The following is an 8,450-nucleotide window of genomic DNA, read 5'->3' as shown; positions in this document are numbered from 1 at the left end:
AGGTCCCAGGTTCGTTATTTAGTGGCAATTGTTTAATTTATAAGGGTGACTTCAGGAGGGGCTTCGGCAGTAACTTACCAACTTGCAGACCGTCAAGCGATTTAGCGTTCCGGTAGGAGCGGCTTAATAAATAAATAAAATAAATAAATAAAATGGAGGAATAAAAAAAACTAGATTTACAGACACTGGTTTTGATGCTTATTTCTCGTTAAACAGACTCGTATAATTGCATGGAAATTTATAAATGTTGCTTCGAGTGTCTTAATCTCACAGCATACTGTCCGGCTATCGCTGCTGTCAAACGTCACTTTTGTTTATTTATTGTATGGAAAAGTGACGTTTGACAGCTGTGATTTACGCCTGTCGCATTGCTGTCGCGAGATACGTAATCACCCTGCGGTTGTGTACACCGAACACATTTTACATTGAAAATCCGTGTTAGTCGAACAACAGAACAACTATGGCTTTGCAGGAAGCTTGTACTAGACACAAAAGTGTATATGTTTGGACAACTCGTTAGGGGCTCTTTAGTGTTGCAAAGCTCGATGCGGAAGGCACGCTCTGTTGGTATTATTATAACGGTATGCGTGGATTCACGGTTCTGGTAATAGCGAATCCCTGACCCAGATATCTCTGAACATATCCTTAGTGGTTGTTCACAGTGAACTAGCGACAAGGGTGTAACTTAATACACCTCATATTGTCGCGTTTCACACTGTGAACTAGCACATCGTCATGGTCGTAGAAGAGTGTCGGTTTTAATGTTTCTATTGCATTAAATATGTTATACATATATATTGCATTAAATATTTTCATCATGATCTTTTAAAAATATTACTAATGTATATTTGATACAAAATTGTATATATTTTTTACAGATCTTGTGTGACTCGTTTTTTTGCTTGGGATATATGTTTATCTCCGTCCTTTCAACTAACTCTTATGTCTAAAATCAAGTTGATTAGTTGCTTATTAGCGCGTAAAGGAAGGACAAACAAACAAACAAACCGAGGAAAATAAATATTCCTATAATATGGCCCTAATTAGTGTAAAGTTGTTTGAAATTCAGATCCGCAATTCTTCTACGTTCGTGACGACTTATGTCACAGTGAGTAATTAAATATTTAGTAAGTGGAATTAGATATAGTCCGTGTTACATTTTCTTGTACGTAACGTTGTACGAGTATAATCTTGATGTTTCATATTAATATTTAAAAGGTGTGTCTTAGCAACGAAAATATAATGGTTGGCGGTCATTAGGTCGGTCATTGTAAAAGATGTGTAACTCCAGTTTTATAATGAAATGATTTTATATAGGTTACATATGAGATTCGATTCGTTTACTAATAATTTCTGCACCTATCGGTCACTGAAGCAAGCCATACTTATCTTTGACGGCCGACTGGCGCAGTGGGCAGCGACCCTGCTTTCTGAGTCCAAGGCCGTGGGTTCGATTCCCACAATTGGAAAATGTTTGTGTGATGAACATTAATGTTTTTTAGTGCCTGGGTGTTTATCTGTATTTTATAAGTATTTATGTAAGTATTATTCATAAAAATATTCATCAGTCATCTTAGTACCCATAACACAAGCTACGCCTACTTTGGGGCTAGATGACGACGTGTGTATTGTCGTAAAAAGTATATTCATTTAGTATATTTTTTTATTTTGATGACATTTTGGCTTCCTACATTAATCATATGATATGAAAGATAAATGAAGAAAGAGTAGAGCCAAGAAATGTATAACCTACTCGGATATTTAACTCACTTGTACGTGACTCGAATCATCTCCAAAACGGCTGAACCGATTTTATTTTTGTACATTTGTGCCAGACTAAAGTCTGTCGCAGTACGTCCCTTGAGGCTTTGCCTCATTACGTGAGGATATTGTTGGTGTCTCGGGGGTCCTGTTTAGGATTCAGAATTAAAACGGTATGTGGCACTGCGACTAGATTCCACGATTTTTTTTTAGGGATTGCAGCGTCTGCCTTGACCAGTAGAACATAGTCCAGTATTTAGATGTTTTATTAAATGAACAAATTTGTTGTTTTTTGTTGGACTTTAAAGCACAATTACAATTTTATATAAGATATACGTATATAGAGAAATATGAGTTACATTACTTTTGCAATGACGGCCTTTATTGGGATTGTGATAAAAAGGTATTAATTAATAGGAATTTTCAAAACATATATAATATTTAGTAATCCCTCGTACGACTTTCATAATGATTATTCGGTGTCCACTTGTTTATATAAGAAGATCTCATTAATTATATTAAAATGTGGTTAAATACAACGTTTGATAGGCTATATAGTTGATTGCAACTAATCAATGTTTTCAATGTGAGTTTTGAAAAAAAATGTCTTTCGTCGCCAGCATAAATCGATTTCAAATCGAGATGCCATTTTTTGCTCTAGATGTAAAATATATTTTCGAATAATTGTTGTATATTAGTTAGAGTAGGTGTTAAAATGTGGCATTTAAATTTATCTCCCAAAAAGTGGTGTCCCTATGTAATGTAATTCTGGTGAATTTATTTAGCTTAATATTTATCTCTCCCACTAAACTTCTATGATTACGATTCATGTGATACTTCAGACTAAGTTGTAAAGTATTTGGAATTAAAGGCTCTTCCATTCTAGTCAATAGCTTTTCATTTTTGTAAGTCCATCGCCTATCCCATCCCATCATAAGCTCCAATTAACATAAATTAAAATATCACTGGAATCCAGTGGACAATTTGTCTACTCTTGTACTGTTGTGCAATCATAACATTTTGGTTTTCTTACAGCTATCTATACCTATACTAACCCCTTCTCATTGTGGTAGGAGACCCGTGCCCTGTGTGGGCCGGTAATAGGATGATATGACGATACTTAAGTTGACTTATGGCTCTAAAACGTGGTCACTTACTATGAGTCTCCTAACAAGGCTCAGGGTCACTCGGGCGATGCCGAGATCCTGATTAATTGATCACCTAAAGATACTCCAATCATTACGTGATCAATTAATCAGGAATGAGGACGTAGAAGAAGTACGTAGCAGCACCAGAGTTACCGACATAGCTCAGAGTCGCAAAGTAAGAGTGGCAATGGGCGGGGCAACTGAGACCCGATGGACGCTGGGATCCCGACAAGGTAGAATGATGTCATCAAGCGAGTCGCAGGGAGACGCTTGATTCAAGCGGCACAAGACCGTGGTATTGAACTTCTTACAAAATGCCATGTTCGGCAGTGATTGTCTATTGGTTGACGGCGATGATAGCGATGATTATCATTGAAGTTAGCTGGAATAATCCACATACGTAATTACAATTGATTGTGTTTTAGCTTCTTGATTTAGTTTTAGTAGCCTCCGCTCTGATAAGACGGAAAAAATCAGTTCCGAACGGTGCATTAAGCAAGCTCGCTTTGCACACTGTTATTTTTTCTTCATGTACCTCGATATAGAACAGTAGTTACACAACACAATGTACCTACCCTACAAATGAGCTTTTCTTGTGAAATAAAAATAAAAAGCATTATTTAGTGGACTATATTTATTGCGCATTTAATCATTCATAACTAACATTAGACAATATAATAATCAATGTATCAATTTATGACAATTTAGATTTATTGAATTTGAATAAAAAATGTATAAAAAAATAACAAAATATTACATTCCTACATCCTTAGGTTACATCGAAAAGGCCAATTTTTCTAAAATTTCAATAACGTTCAGTTATTATGTAACATTTATAATATTTTAACGAGTACAAATACATATTTAATCAAGTAATTTCTTAGCCAATAATAATAAAAGTATTCACAACCGTGTCACACGTAGCTGCCATCTGGAGCTTAAGAGAAGTACAAATATGCTTTCAGAATAATTATTTATCACTTTAAGTAACTTCAATTAGTAAAGTAAGTTAACTGCAAATTATGACGTCAATTAGCTTAAAGTTTTAACTTAAATCAACTGCATATTACCTCAATTAACTCCCAACCTCCCTCCCAACTTAGGGAAGAGTGGCGACGGATTTTAAAGCGAGCCATAACAACCAGATGATGACCACTGCCAAGACTGTAACGACTAAGCAGAACTCCCAATTAATAAAGTAAATTTACCGACAGTTAACGTCAATTATTTTTAATTTGTAACTTTTATCAACTGCTAAACGTAACTGCACATTTGACGTCAATATACTGCAAGTTTTGAAACACAGCTGTTTGTATAATATGAGGTATTAAGTTAATACGCAGGAAGTAAGTAAATACGCCATGCTTTGTAAAATGGACACCCTTGTGTGACATGGTTTTAAATTATTGCTATAGTGTAACCATAAGGCACATGAACAACAATTATTAGTTTTAACAATAACTTGCTACCCAATAACCAATTTAAGTAAATAAAATATTTAATATTATACTATAGTAATATTCAAAATATAATATAAATATATATATATATTATCCCCTACATAAAATGGATTAACATTTTGTTCTATTTACACATAAATAATGCATATAGAAGCAATAATCTGTAAAGTTATAAGAGGTAGGTATATATAACTCTAATGTCCTGCAGGGCTAGCACGGGCGGGAGATAAAAATTATATCCCCTGACAAGGTATATAATTAACGTGCCCACCTGCGAAATCACTGGACCCTGGAATAGGAGAAGCTTACCCCCGTTTATTAATACACATATATTATTTGGATATTATTTCCACTCGTGCGCCAGTGCTCTGAGAGTTGATAAAGCTGTGGGAGAAGATAATTTTATATCCTTTCCCCGGGGATATAATTGTCTCCTGCCCATGCTAGCCGTGCTGTTGGTAAATAAGGTTAAGGCGCAAGTTTTATTAGCACCGAGAGTTTAATTTTAAATACACACGAGTTTGATACCACTTTTTCCATTATAAAACCCCTCCGAAACTACCACTAATTACCAGGCACTGAAGGTTTATAGGATAAACATTACCCCACAGTCTCTGCTATCTAATGTAAGGGATTATGGTGATTATTGAGACAGAAAAATGACCGAAGTATAAATACAATACAAAAAATTAAATAGAGGGTATAATGAAATATATACCCTATATAGCTAAATAGGGATCTCTTCCAGACAACCAAGGCGTAAAAGGAAATAGCTATAGATAGAATTAAGCAAGGAATACACCATTACAAATTCATTAGTTCTAAACACTACTGCTAATTTTACTTTTAAACCTTTAAATAGGTAAGTTTATAATATATGGTTTGCAAATCCTATTGTTATGTACAAAACGAAAATAAGGTTACGTAAGCAAGTTTTAACGTGACTTCAAAGACTATATGGTAAAATTTTATCCGTGCAGTTTGCCTTAAAAATCTAGTTTATAGCCGAAAATTGCATTAATATAATTACACAATATACCTTACATTATAACTTTTCCATAACATTCATTTAGAACTATCAAAGCAGGGGCGCTTAAATCACAAAAATAAAATTGAAATAATTATGAGCGTTTTTTTTGTGATCCATAAAATTTTGCTACTAAGTAAATATTGCTACGTTTAAGCACACAGAAACTTCAATATAAAAGAACATGTCATACCTTATAATATAGCTATTAAATAAGCCTAATATTTATCAAAATATTATAATGAGTAACATTGTAGCCATACATATTATATAGTCAGGAAAATTTAAATATGATTGCTGGGATTCATTTCTGAACATTTACTATAAGTACAAATAAATCTTTAAAACCACCTTAATGTTAATTACTAAACAAAAGATTTTAAAATAAACAATATTACAACCTCAAATTATAAAACTATAAATTAAATTAAAATGAAATGAAAATAATTTAAAGTTAAATATTTTCAAGTTTACACAATAAACTCAAAAAAATAACTCAATGGGTTAATTGATTTTAAAATATTTGTATTACTAGATAATATTTTTTGCATTATATATGCATATTCAAAATAAGATATGAATTGTCTATCGATATATATGTATTTTAGAAACAATGTAAAAAATATAGCTAAATATGCTGCTATTTTATCACAGTTTCTAATTTCTTCTAAAACGTTACAATAATAATAAGACTATGGTTTGTATATGAAAAAGTCGCCTCTATGACTTAGAACCGCGTTGGTGTTGCCAATAATTGTCCCAAGAGATGTCCATTGGCACCACAAAAAAAATACAGACAATTGTTATTAGAATCCTGTCTTGGAGACTTATGCCCGTTTTCACTAATGACAGACATGTCAAAGCCTAAGTAACGCTTAATCAAAGAAGATACCTAGGCATACATTTATCAATCAATTTTCACTTGGCAACTCATATAACCTAAATAGTTTATGGCTCTTGCCACAAGGTGTGGTATTATGTGTTTGTATTATCATATTTTTCATTTTTCATTTTCCGTATGGATTTAAGGTTATTAAAAAAAAGCCTAATTTATATTTTTTATTTCTCAAGGGTCTAAACTGACCCTAAGAGTCCCCTAAACTATATAATCCGCCGAATCGGTGTCGTAACTTTAGATGGCGCCTAACGTAAGTCATTTCACAAGTTAATAAAACTTATTTCTCTAGTAATCACCTAAATCACTAGGCGTCCGATTAAGGCGTCCTAGGTTACGGTCCGTGATAATGGGCATTAGACAATCCATCAATCGTACACATTAAAGCTTTCACTGCGCGAGTTTACTGTGACGTTTGATATATTAACATAATAGTTGCGACACTTCATTAAACGCAAGTTATCATAAACCCCTACACCGGGGGTTCTTTTATTTGATAGAAGCAGTCGTTACTTTGCGGAAACCCATCATATACTAAAAAAACAATTAGGTATTCATTGTAAAGTCAACGTCTCCTGAGGATGCTCCGGTTACGGAGCGAAACGTACGTAGAGGGTACATTGCCTCTGCAAGATCTGTTTGGTGTAGAGTACAAGGATTGAAGAAATTATAAATTACACCGTACAGATAGATTCTCCTGCTTTTCGCGGAGTATAGCAAGTTAAGCTTGATTTTCATAATATGGGGGTACTTTTTTAATTATCTATACCCCAAACCAGACTCCACCGCAACGTCACGCAAAGGAAAACGTCTTTAAGAGCACCTTCGACTCGGAACTCAAGAGACCGTGGATCAAGTCTTGGCAACTTAAGAATTCGTGAACCCCATCTTCGCCAGCGAAGACACTCCCAAGTTTTTATTTATATGTAGCCCTAGTACTTCTTATGATGCCATCACTCTTTATTTGATCGTAAAATAATTACGATTCAACCACTACAGGTTTGCTGGATCAATGTATTGTTTTTGTTGTATCGTTGATGAACAATTGTTGAATATTCCAAACCAATCCACATGGTTATGACTATACCATATACAGGTTAATGAGTACTTTTAAATACAAAACGGTTTAACTCGCATCGACTTTTCTTATGTACTGTCGTCCTTGTTTTTTAGGGGTAACTATTGAATTTGATATATATTTTAGATTATATATATATAAAAAGATATTTGGGACTGACGATTTAATTTAACGATTATTTAACACTTCGTAGCTCAATTAACATATGCGGAAACGAGATTCGCCTACAGCCATCTTACTCCATAAGAGGAGCTTCAGAAAACGTGGTGTCAAGTGGTATATATATAGGTGCAAGTAGACAATTCAATTCCAGCATCATCACCGGTTCGTTTACCGGGCAAATAAACAAATGTAAGTCACGTTTGAAATTTAAAATTAGATAACTCTATGTAAGTTAAAACGAACTCCACAAATGCACACCTTAGGTAACTACATCCGAGAGCGTGATTAAAAAGAAAAAGCCGATTTTCTACGTCTCTTAATGCCCAAAGTAAGTAACTACGTTACGTTACGGTACGCTACACATTCAACGATACTAAGCTTAAGTACTTAAAATTACGATAAGATAACATAGCACAAAGAGTTTATCTTTAAAGGGGGATTTACTTAATTATTTTCAATAAACAAATTGAAATAGCTAGTAAGAAAATAGAAATAAATGGAAGACCAATGGAAAACAGAGTAGGCAACTTAAGTCACATGAAATTTCAAGTGTTGCTGATCATGTATGTCATTCCATTAAATTTTCGCGTTCAATTAATAGTTGTGAAGGAAGATAGGTGGTTAAAATTGGCACATTATGCAAAACAATTGCACTTATTTATAAAAAAAAAACCTAGCATTTTGACTGTCAAATGAAATACGCTGTTTTAAGACCTTTTTAGCTACACGGTTTTCTTTAAACATGTGCTAGAAATTAAGTTTTTTTTTATAATTAGTACTTAATATAAATGAGGAGTCGTATACCAACTAACATATATGACTAACGTCAATGAAATATATGCTTTTGGCGCTTCACCTTAAGATATGAAATACAACAGCAAAAAAACTATAAACACATATAACGCGTATGTATTTCGAG

The sequence above is a fragment of the Pararge aegeria genome, chromosome Z (genome assembly GCF_905163445.1).
Source record: "Pararge aegeria chromosome Z, ilParAegt1.1, whole genome shotgun sequence".
NCBI classification, from domain to species: Eukaryota; Metazoa; Arthropoda; class Insecta; order Lepidoptera; family Nymphalidae; genus Pararge; species Pararge aegeria.
Note: the sequence above shows the minus strand (reverse complement) of the source record.